General features: G+C 39.1%; 1 protein-coding gene and 1 non-coding gene across 9 annotated transcripts in view; one reads left to right on the top strand and one right to left on the bottom strand.

Annotated features, from left to right (window-relative positions):
• The window catches only part of TLK2 (tousled like kinase 2), a 115,382-nt gene that overhangs the window by 22,673 nt on the left and 80,266 nt on the right, over nucleotides 1-12,443 (top strand). The gene's annotated exons all lie outside the window — the stretch shown is intronic.
• LOC115941296 (U6 spliceosomal RNA) lies at nucleotides 355-461 on the bottom strand. The gene has a single exon (XR_004076052.1). It is a non-coding gene; the product is annotated as a U6 spliceosomal RNA (small nuclear RNA).

Here is a 12,443-nt window from a genome sequence, read left to right as displayed (position 1 = left end):
TTTCAGAGTCCATCGTCTCTCATGGTTCGTCCACCCCTCCGAATTCCCCCGCTTCATTCCTCCCCTCCCGCTACCTTCTTCTTCTTCTTTTTTTTTTCTTAACATATCTTGCATTAGTGAGAGTATTTGTTAGAATTCCTTGTGTTTTTTCCCACTTTATTTTTTATTTTTTTAATGTTTTAAATTTAAATTCAATTAACATATAATGTATTATTTGTTTCAGGGGTACAGGTCTGTGATTCATTGGTCCTACATAATACCCAGTGCTCATTACAACACATACCCTCCCCAATGTCCATCATCCAGTTACCCCATCCCTCTACCCACCCCACCCCCCAGCAACCCTGAGATTGTAAAAATATGGAACACTTCATGAATTTGCTTGTCATCCTTGTGCAGAGGCCATGCTAATCTTCTCTGTATTGTTCCAATTTTAGTATATGTGCTGCCGAAGTGAGCACTAGAACTCTTTGTAATAGAAGTTACCTTGTATTCTCATTTCATTGGTGAGGGCTTTGGAGTACAAAGGATTATAGTACATTCATTTGTTTAAGTAATCTTGATACCCAACCTGTGGCTCAAACTCACAACCCCAAGATCAAGAGTTGCATGTTCTGCTCACTGAGCCAGCCAGGGCCCCTGGTTTAGCATTTCTAAATTAAACTACACCCAATGTGGGGCTTGAGCTCATGACCCCGAGATCAAGAGTCATATGCTTTACCAACTGAGCCAGGCAGGCACCCTGCATTTTTAATTTAGGTGAATGGTTCAAAGTCTTTACCTTTTAGTTATATCTGAAATATTGCAACTTGCTGAATAATCTGACCTCTGTGTGAGGCAAACCATTTTATTGTAATACAGGCTTGACAGTTTAAAGGGTGATTAAAACTGGAATGCAATTGGTCATTGTGGAAAAGAGTATGGAGGTTCCTCAAAAAATTAAAACTAGAACTACCCTGTGATACAGGAATTGCACTACTGGGTATTTACCTGAAAAATAAAAAAACATGAATTCAGAGGGATACATGCACCCCTGTGTTTATTGCAGCATTATTTACAATAGCCAGTCTATGGAAGTATCCCAAGTATCCATCAGTAGATGAATGGATAAAGAAGGTATGGTATATAGATATAATGGAATTCAGTCATAAAAAAGAATGAAATCTTGCCATTTGCAACAACATGGATGGAGCTAGAGAGTATAATGCTAAGCGAAATAAGTCATTCAGAGAAAGACAAATACCACATGCTTTCACTCATGTGGAATTTAAGAAACAGAACAGCGCCTGGGTGGCTCAGTTGGTTGGGTGACTGCCTTCAGCTCAGGTCATGATCCTGGAGTCCCTGGATCGAGTCCCGCATCGGGCTCCCTGCTCTGCAGGGAGTCTGCTTCTCCCTCCGACCCTCCCCCCTCTCATGTGCTCTCTCTCAAATAAATAAATAAAATCTTAAAAAAAAAAAAAAAAAGACTCTTCTCCCTCTGCCCCTCCCCATCTAAAAATAAGTAAATAAATCTTTAAAAAAAAAAAAAGAAAGAAACAGAACAAATGAGCAAAGGAAAAAAAGAGGGAGAGAGAGATAAACCAAAAAACAGACTCTTAACTATGGAGAACAAACTGATGGTTACCAGAGGGGAGGTGGGTTAACAGGTGGGGGAAATAGAGAATAGAGATTAAAGAGTACACATATCATGATTTTAAAAAAAGGAGGGGCGCCTGGGTGGCTCAGGCGTTAAGCGTCTGCCTTCTGCTCAGGTCATGATCCCGGGATCCTGGGATCGAGCCCCACATCTGGCTCCATGCTCCGCGGGAAGCCTGCTACTCCCTCTCCCACTTCCCCTGCTTGTGTTCCCTCTCTAGCTGTGTCTCTCTCTGCCAAATAAATAATCTTAAAAAAAAATTTAAAAAAAGGATGTACACCTTTGTCCTAGCGATGAGTCCTTTTTACAGTGCTACTGGGATAGACATTAAGTTGTGCAAAACTGATAGCAATGTGAAGAAAAAAAACCCCACAAAACTGGTTGGTTAGTTGGCTAAAGTTTCATGTTAAAGATGTACCTTAAATATCCTCCTGAACTCCCAGAGAGGGGGAAAGCAATAACTAATCTTCATCGAGTACCACCTATATTTCAGGCATTGTTTTCCTCCCTCCCCAATATATAGTATTATTTTATTTAATCCTTGCAGTATCCCTAAGGTGGGTCTTCTTTTTTATCACAGTTGAGAAGACCAGAGCTCATATGTCATAGAGTGATTTGCCTTGTTTCATACAGTGACTCAGTGATTCAGTCCCACACCTATCTGATTTTATTTTATTTTTATTTATTTTAATTTTTTTTAAAGATTTTATTTATTTATTTGACAGAGAGACACAGCAAGAGAGGGAACACAAGCAGGGGGAGTGGGAGAGGGAGAAGCAGGCTCCCCGTGGAGCAGGGAGCTCGATGTGGGGCTCGATTCCAGGACCCTGGGATCCTGACCTGAGCCGAAGGCAGACGCTTAACGACTGAGCCACCCAGGCGCCCCCCTATCTGATTTTAAACTGTTGGTACCAGCTGTTCTCAATAATTTTTCTATTGCTCACGCTCCTCGGCCATCCCATTCTTTCCCATTCAGGAAATGCAAGTAAGTGAGATTAATTTTTCCAGTGCTAACTTTGAATTCCTTATTTTAACGGTAAATCACAGTAAATCACTCAGAAAAAAAAGTCAGGGATGTAATTTGTGATACTCCTCACAGCTGATATGTTAAGACATTAGTTTGGTTTTTTTTTAAAGTTTTTATTTATTTATTTGACAGAGAGAGACCAGTGAGAGAGGGAACACAAGCAGGGGGAGTGGGAGAGGGAGAAGCAGGCTTCCCGCGGAGCAGGGAGCCCTATGCGGGGCTCGATCCCAGAACCCTGGGATCATGACCTGAGCAGAAGGCAGACACTTAACGACTGAGCCACCCAGGTGCCCTGTTTTTTTTTGTTTTAAGTAAGCTCCACATCCAGTATGGAGCCCAGTGCGGGACTTAAACTCATGACCCTGAGATTGAGACCTGAGCTGAGATCAAGAGTTGGACGCTTAACCACATGAGCCACCCAGGTGTACCCCAAGACACCAGTTTTATGTTTTTTAATTGCTGTGCTTAACTCTGAGCCATGAGCCATCATGTGCCTTAGGAAATAATGTGCTTTAGGGGTCTAAGTAACAGTGACCTAGCTAAGAGTATTTACATGGATTATACCAAATGTACCTACCATCTTGATGATAGGTTAGTAGTGTAATTTTTGGAATTGGAATTGGAGGGTGAGTAAATGAGATTGCCACGCCTTAGTGGAAAATCTCTGAATTATCTTTTCCCAGACTAGATAGGTAGAAACTGGGAATGGCTAAGATGTATATGTAGGAGGTAGAGTCATGGATTATATAAACTTAAAAAATTACTGTGTTAAATTCTAGCTTTTGAAGGGGCAGAGAGGTGCATTAGGGTTATCTGCCTGGCTTTTTCTTTTTTTTTCTTTTTGGTCTGCCTGGCTTTTTACAGATGAGTAAATTGAGGCTGAGAGAGAGCAGTTGACTTGCTAAAGGTTGTGCCACAATCAATATACCAATATATTGGGCTCTGCAATGGAAATTTTGTTATAGTTTCCTCTAGGAGATGGTAGTAGGTTTGTTTCTTACAGATTAATTAATGATCTCTTCAAAACAGTAAAAGCCAGGAACTTAAACTTACTGATCATCAAACTTTCTTCAGGGTTATGTACTTCTTGGATATTTGAAATCTGGATTATAGTGATCTTGATATTTTTGTTCTTAAGACCATTTCTTCTGTGTTGTCTTTACTATGAATGTGCCCCCAGGATTTTCTACAGAACTTCTCCTTTCTGTCTAAATATTGAATTTGTAGTTTTTATTTCTTAATTTTTTAAAGATTTTATTTATTTGTGAGAGACAGAGCACGAGCCGGGCAGAGGGAGAGGGACAAGCAGACTCCCCGCTGAGCAGGGAGCCTGATGTGGGACTCAGTCCCAGGACCCTGGGATCATGACCTGGGCCGAAGGCAGACACTTAACCGACTGAGCCACCCAGGCGCCCCTGAACTTGTAGTTTGTTTGTTTGGTTTTTTTTAAAGATTTATTTATTTCTTTGACAGAGACACAGCGAGAGAGGGAACACAAGCAGGGGGAGTGGGAGAGGGAGAAGTAGGCTTCCCGCTGAGCAGGGAGCCGGATGCCGGGCTCGATCCCAGGACCTTGGGATCATGACCTGAGCCGAAGGCAGACGCTTAACGACTGAGCCACCCAGGCGCCCCTGAACTTGTAGTTTTTAATCTATAAAGGATTTTCCAAGCATAAGGACAAAGGCTGAAGCTAAATTGCAAGCTTTATAATGAAATACATAGTAGTCCATATGATTGTTGCTTCTACATATGTTGAAGTCATATTCCTTTCCCTTATATTTAGTTTTTTAATGATTAATTTTTAGTTATATAAGGAATGCATGCATACTTTTGTAATAATGAGAACTGTAATTGCTCTGAGAAGTTTGAGATGTATCTATCTAGATTTTTTTAAATACTGTATTTATCCACTTGCATATATATTTATGCATAGAAAACATTACTGATTTTTGTGTGTAATTTTTACAGAAATTGAATCATACTATTATTGTTCTGCAACTTGTTTATTTTTCATGCAACAGGTGATTTTGAGATCTACCATTTAGGTGTGGCTACATGTTCTTTAAACAGTCATCCTATAAACACATATGTTAGGACAGTGCTTTGTCCCTTATTTAAAGAAATATGAGGGGGCGTCTGGCTGGTTCAGCCAGTGGAGCATGGGACTCTTGATCTCAGGGTCATGAGTTCAAGCCCCACACTGGGCATGGAGCCTACTTAAAAAAAAAAAATAGGGGCACCTGGGTGGCTCAGTGGGTTCGGTGTCTGACTCTTGGTTTCTGCTCAGGTCAGGTCGTGATCTCACAGTCATTAGATTGAGTGGGGAGTCTGCTTGCAAAGAGTCTCTCTCCCTCTGCCCCTGCTTGCCCGTGCCCTCTCTCTCTAGAATAAATAAATAAATCTTTTTAAAAAATTTAAAAATATATGAAATGAGATAAAGGATTTGAAAATTAGAGGGAGAAAACCTAATCCTTTCCATAGATGATCAGGAAGCTCTGGAGGGCAGGATTATGTTTGATGCTCTTCTCTGTCTACCATAGTCGCGGTACCTCCCATGGTTGTAAGTACTTCCTGTATCTAGCAGAATTGCACTGGATCTTTTTTTTTTTTTAACATCCTTATAGAGATACGATTCACACAACATACACTTCATCAGTTAAAGTGTACAATTCAGGGCGCCTGGGTGGCTCAGTCGGTAAACGTCTGCCTTCGGCTCAGGTTGTGATCTCAGGATCCTGGGATCAAGTCCTCCCGAATCGGGCTCCCTGCTCAGTGGGGAGCCTGCTTCTCCCTCTGCTCATGTGCTCTCCTTCTCTCTCTCTCAAATAAATAAATAAAATATTAAAAAAAATAAAAATAAAGCATACAGTTCAGTGGGTCAGTATATTTACAAAATTGTGCAACCATTACCACAATCAGTTTTAGAACATTTTATCACCTCAAAGAGAAACCTTTATGCCTTAGATGTCACCCTCAAAACCCCCATCCCTCTCAAATCTAGTCAACCACCAGTCCATTTTTTGTCTCTGTTTGCATATTCTGAGCATTTCACGTAAATGGAATCATACAGTATGTGGCCCTTTGTGAGTGGCTTCTTTCATTTAGCATCATTTTCCGTTTCCAAGGTTCATTCATGTTATAGCATGTATCAGTAATTTGTCTTTTTATTGCCAAATAATACTTCACTGTATGAATATGCCATGTATTTTTTTTTTTACCCATTCTTCAGTTTGATGGACATTTGGGTTTTTTCCCATTTTTTGGCTATTATGAATAATGATGCTGTGAATATTCATGTATGTATTTCTGGGTGCACATATGTTTTCATTTCTCTTGGCTGTATTCCTAAGGGTGGAATTGCAGGATCTTATGGTTAAGAGATACTCTGTTAAAGGCTGGAGCTAATGTAAAACTTTAAGGATCTTTTTTTTCAGTTATTAATTTAACCAATTTAAGAGCTGCCAGACTTTTCCATTGTGGCTGCACCATTTTATATCCCCACCAGCAGTGCATGAGAGATATCCTTGCTGACACGTTATTATCTGTTTTTTTTTCTTTTTGTTATATGCATCAGATCTGGAGTGAATTGTGCAGACTTTTATAAGGAGGTTTCCAGGAGAGAAGACAGTTAAAGGATTTTTTGTTTTTCTTCTTACTGTTGAGCTTGCTTGTTGTCTGGAAATGGATATTATTAAATTACATGATAAGGATTTGGCATGACTAAATATTACTAAAAATCATTAATATTAATTAAGGATTTTCTTGACAGTGTATTGTAATATTTTTGTTTCCTTACTAAAACATAATTATTATTTAAAATAACTTTTTTTGGGGGGGTTAAAGGCTGCCTTTGTTGTTTTGACCTCGTATATTCACTATAAATTTCAGTTAATCTGATTTTTCATTTGGGAGGAGGTTGTTTTTTTTTATTAAGTTTTTAATTCCACAATATAGTTAACATAGTGTTATATTAATTTCAGGTGTACAATTAGTGATTCAACAGTTCTTTATATTACTCAGTGTTCATCATAAGTGTATGCTTAATGAAGGCTTTCTTTAATGAGTTGTAATTGACATACAACATTATATTAGTTTCGGCTATACAATAAAATCACCCCACTTTGGTCATAATTAAATGGAAGTAAAAAATGAACATCATTGTACTTATGCTACCCAAGTATGTTTGCTACAGTTATTATTAGAGTTAAGCCAGTTGATTCACTTGAACATTTTTTTCTGGTTTTCTAGATTAGATAGCTTCACTTGGAATTGAGATTGATTATTATAGTAAAGGAGCTACCTCAGTTTCCTCAGCTTATAAAAGTTATATTGGAATAGATTGAAATGGTGCCGCCAGTTTTTAAATACATAAAATTGATTTTGTTCTTTTAAAAATTTTTCTTGAGAGTGTTGCTGAAGATAATTTTATAAGTTAAAAGGGTACGGTGCTCCCTGCTAAATTGGGAACATTCTGGAAGTAATGGGATTCTGCCAGTTGCTGAGTATGTTTATTCTAATTATGCATTCTCAACCTGGGGAAATAACCATATCAGTGTTCATGAACCACTGTTAGGTGGACCTGAACTAAGATTCCACTGATCAGCTGACATCTATAAGCCCCTCTTCTGACTGGTGGACCACAGTGATGTTTTGGGTTTTCTGGAATTAGTGTCTGTTCAGAGACAGAGCCAGTGTCTCGTAATGCTCAAAGAGTCTTTCGATTATTTCATTTTCCCCCATGCAGAATCACCTTGGTAAATGGCAGTGGTAGTCCTTTTGGGGAAAGCTTTCGGGGAGAAAGATTAAGGTGTGAAGTTGTGGTGGTATAGTGGGATCCTTCCTCAAGGAGACCCCTTTATTCACTGGTTCTGGGTCTATAAAGTGACTCAAATATTGGGACTGATTTAGGGGCCCTGGCTCTGTGTTTTTAATGATTGAAGTTATGCTTTTGTTCACTTGACTTAGACTCTCCTGCTTATACCGATCAGGTAAGAATTTAGCAGACTTCCCATCTATTTAACTGCTAGGAACACTGATCAACTAGTCAGTGCCCGAGGTCTCTGGGAGTCTGACTGTTCAGATTGCTGCCTTGACTCTGCTATGGTATGAAAAGGTGGTGCTACTGATGACTAAAAAAAAGTAAGGAGACCCTTAGTTTTTATTTTTTCCTTCCAAGTTTTTATTTAAATTCAGATTAGTTGATATATAGTGTAGTATTGGTTTCAGGAGTAGAATTTAGTGATTTGTCACTTATATATAACACCCAGTGCTCATTGCAACAAGTGTACTCCTTAATGCCCATCACCCATTTAGCCCATCCCCCTCCCCCTGCCCCACCATCTTCCAATAACCCTCAACTTGTTCCCTGTGGTTGAGAGTCTCTTATGGGGCCCCTGGGTGGCTTAGTCGGTTAAGCGTCTGACTTCAGCTCGAATCATGATCCTGGGGTCCTGGGATCAAGCCTTATGTCTGGCTCCCTGCTCAGTGGGGAGCCTGCTTCTCCAACTCCCTCCTACTCTCCCTGCTTGTGCTCTCTCTCTGTCAAATAAATAAAATCTTTTTTAAAAAGTCTCTTATGGTTTGCCTCCCTCTCTGTTAAATTTATTTTTCTTTCCCTTACCCTGTGTTCACCTGTTTTGTTTCTTAAATTCCACATGAGTGAAATCATACGGTATTTGTCTTTCTCTGACTTATTTCACTTAGCATAAATACACAATACACTCTAGTTCCATCCACATAGTTGCAAATGGCAAGATTTCATTCTTTTTGATGGCTGAGTAGTATTGTGTGTGTGTGTGTATGTGTGTGTGTCTACACACACACACACATCTTCTTTATCCATTCATCAGTTGATGGACACTTGGGTTCTTTACATACTTTGGCTATTGTTGATAATGCTACTAAAAACATTGGTGTGCATGTACCCCTTCGAATCTGTATTTTTGTATCCTTTGGGTAAATACCTAGTAGTGCACCTGCTACGTGGTAGGGTAGTTCCATTTCTGACTTTCTGAGGAATTTCCAGAGTGGCTCACCAGTTTGCATTCCCACCAACCATGCAAGAGGGTTCCCCTTTGGAGACCCTTAGTTTTAATTTCCATTAGGTATAGCCTTTAATGGATTATCTTTACTACCTCAGGTAGTTTGACCCTTTCATCAGCTGTGTTCCTCTATACTTAATCAAGTTTAACTTTTGTCTGCTGTTCTCAATTCCTAATTCCTTTTAACATGCCAGTTTAGTCCAAGGAGGAAATGAGAACTTTAGAAACTCAACAAATGTTGACATTTTAAATTTTTACTGGAGTGAAAAGATTAACCTTTGGTCCCTACTTCTACAAGTTTTTCTTAGTTTACATGGGCTTTATTCATGTGCTAAAAGCTGGTTGTCAACATTTGTATCTTAATCTCAATTTTCATGGTTTTATAATTTAAAAATGAAGTTTTTTTTAGGCTTGTAACTAAAGTATTTTTTAAGCCCCCCCCAAAAGTACATTTTTAAGTATATTAGAAATGAGTTTTATTTTGTTTTTGGAAACCATACTTCTTTTAAAACAAGAAAATTGTCTATTTTTTAAAACTTCCATTTGGTTTTTTACTTTGAAAAAAGGATTAGTAGCAGGGCACAGGGGTAAATAGTTTAAATGTTGGCATAGAAAATGGGGCTTTTGCTAAGGAGTCTTATTATCATACATTGTTAAAAAAAATTATTTCTAGGGGCGCCTGGGTGGCTCAGTTGTTAAGTGTCTGCCTTCGGCTCAGGTCATGATCCCAGGGTCCTGGGATCGAGCCCCGCATCGGGGGGCTCAGTGGAGAGCCTGCTTCTCCCTCTCCCACTCCCCCTGCTTGTGTTCCCTCTCTCGCTGTGTCTCTCTGTGTCAAATAAATTAATTAAAAAAAAATTATTTCTAGCTTCTCTTTGAGCCTGAGATGACTCTTTGGACAGTTTTCCCTCCCCAGTGACTTGGATGTTAGTAAGTGTTCTTCTCAGCTATTGTATATCAAATATCAAGTGACAGACTGTTTTACTTAGAAAATAAGTGAGAAATATGATGTAGTTATTAAAGTTAACCTAATGTGGATGAAAACATACTTAACATACAAGAGTATGAGTTTACCGTTAGAATTTAAGGCTTCAGAAAAATTTTAAAAAAGAAACAGAGAACAAAATAAAATATATTCCAAAACAGAAGACTAGGAATTAATCCAGAGTTGGAAAATTGGGGAACAGCAGGAAAAATTGAGGGAAAAAATTGGGTATAACAAAAGATACCTACTAAGTGAGGACCTACAAAGTGAAAAAACTGGAAATGGATGCGTTATATCCTATTAATATGAAAGTCTCAGCAGAGTAAATAATTTAATTCAGAGTAGGAATTCATGTTGACAAAATAAGATGTAAAAATCAGGATAGATTCCGGGGCACCTGGGTGGCTCAGTTGGTTAAGCGGCTGCCTTCGGCTCAGGTCATGATCCTGGGGTCCTGGGATCGAGCTCCGCATCGGGTTCCCTGCTCAGCAGAGAGCCTGCTTCTCCCGCTCCCTCTGCCTGCCTCTCTGCCTACTTGTGCTCTCTCTCTCTGTCAAATAAATAAATAAAATCTTTTTAAAAAAAAAATCAAGATAGATTCCTATAACCAAGGAAAAATCAAGATTATAAAATGATTTTTTCCTCCCTGTCTTATTCTTTGAAGTAGGGCAAAAATCCACTACCTAGTTATTGGTGGTCTATCCTATTCTATCCTATCCTATCCTAGATAGTTTTCATGTTAAATAATAACATAGAAGTAATAAACTCCAGTAGCAAAATCTGACAAATATGAGGAATTAAAAGTATAGCCTAATCTCATTTATAAATATATAGATGTTTAAATTCAAATAAAACTACTAGCACATGGCTAGGAGATAATTCCCTTTTTTTTCTTTTTTTTTAAAGATTTTATTTATTTGAGAGAGAATGAGAGAGAGAGAGCACATGAGAGGGGGGAGGGTCAGAGGGAGAAGCAGACTCCCCGCTGAGCAGGGAGCCCGATGCGGGACTCGATCCCGGGACTCCAGGATCATGACCTGAGCCGAAGGCAGTCGCTTAACCAACTGAGCCACCCAGGCGCCCCAATAATTCCTTTTTTTTATGTTTCAGGTAGTTTATCCTAAAAATGCCAGACAGGTTCGTTATTTTAAGAATTGATTAATATGCTAGAGTTAGTATAGCTCAAAGGCTAGTAGTACATATTTTGAAGCCACATTGCTTAGGTCTAGATCCTGGCTCTGCTTTTTTAATTTTATTTTTTAAAGATTTTATTTACTTGATTGAGAAAGAGAGCATGAGTAAGGGGAAGGGAAGAGGGAGATGCAGATTCCCCCTGAGCACAGAGTCCGACGTGGGGCTCTATCCCAGGACCCTGGGATCATGACCTGAGCCAAAGGCAGACGCTTAACCAACTGAGCCACCCAGGCGCCCCTCCTGTCTCTGCTTCTTACCAGCTGTGTGATATTGGGGAATTCACTAAGTTTTCTTACAGTTTTTTCATCTATAAATAAGAGTAATTATAGCAGCAATCTTACAAGGTTGTGCATTAGTTTGCTAGGGCTGCCCTAATGGACTGGGTGGTTTAAAAAACAGAAAATTATTTTTCACTATTCTGGAGGCTAGAAGTCCAAGATCAAGATTTTAGCTGGGCTGGGTTTTTTTTTTTAGACTTTCCCTCCTTGGCTTACAGATGGCCACCTTTTCACTGTGTTCTCAATATGAACTTTCCTCAGTGTGTTTGCATGTCTGGTGTCTCTGTGTCCTATCAGTTATATTGGATTAGGGCCCACCCTAACAATCCTATTTTAACCTAATTACTTCTTTAAAGGCCCTATTCTCCAAATACATTCTGATGTACTGGGGGTTAGGGCTTCAACAGAAATTTGAGGTGGACACAGTTGAGCCCATAACAGGTTGTTACCAGGATTAAATGTGCTATATAATGCTTTGCCTATGTAGCAATTGTTAGCTAAGTATCATTTATCATTATTACTTAACTATAGCAAGTAAATAATACATAAAAAATAAAAACTCATAAAAACTTTTTATTTCAAAATAATTACAGATACAAAGGGAATTGCAAAAATTGTACAGGGAGGTTTCATGTATTCTTCTTCCGCCAGTGTAACCATCTTGCATAATTATGGTACGGTACCAAAACCAGGAAATTGACATTGGTAAAATCCACACAACTCATTCAGATTTCACATGATACACCCACCATTTGTGTATGTGAATGTGCACATCTATGTACTTTCATCATTTGTGTAGCTTCTTGTAACCACAGTCAAGGTGCAGAACTGTTCCATCACAAGGCTCTCTTGCTACTCCTTTGTATTCACCCCTGCCTACTCTTCCTTGAAATCCTAACTCCTGACAACCACTAATCTGTTTCCATCCCTATAAATTCATTATTTCAGGAAGTACATATATGTATATGTATAATATAAAATATAAAAATGGAATCATAAAGTATATATTCTTTGGAGATCGGGTTTTTTTTAAGATTTTATTTATTTGAGAGAGCGAGCAAGAGAGAACATGAGTGGGGGAGGGAGAGGGAGAAGCAGACTCCTCTACTGAGCAGGGAGCCCAACATGGGGCTCAATGCCAAGACCCTGGGACCGTGACCTTAGCCAAAGGCAGATGCTTAACCAACTGAGCCACCCAGGTGCCCCAGAGGGATTGGCTTTTTTTTACTTGGCATAATTTCCTTGAAGTCCATCTAAGTTGTTGCATGTACAAATAGTT

This window comes from Leptonychotes weddellii, chromosome 15 (genome assembly GCF_054177405.1).
Source record: "Leptonychotes weddellii isolate Sample4059 chromosome 15, ASM5417740v2, whole genome shotgun sequence".
NCBI lineage: Eukaryota > Metazoa > Chordata > Mammalia > Carnivora > Phocidae > Leptonychotes > Leptonychotes weddellii.
The sequence above is the reverse complement of the archived record's forward strand: the minus strand, read 5'-3'. Positions and strand labels throughout refer to the sequence as shown.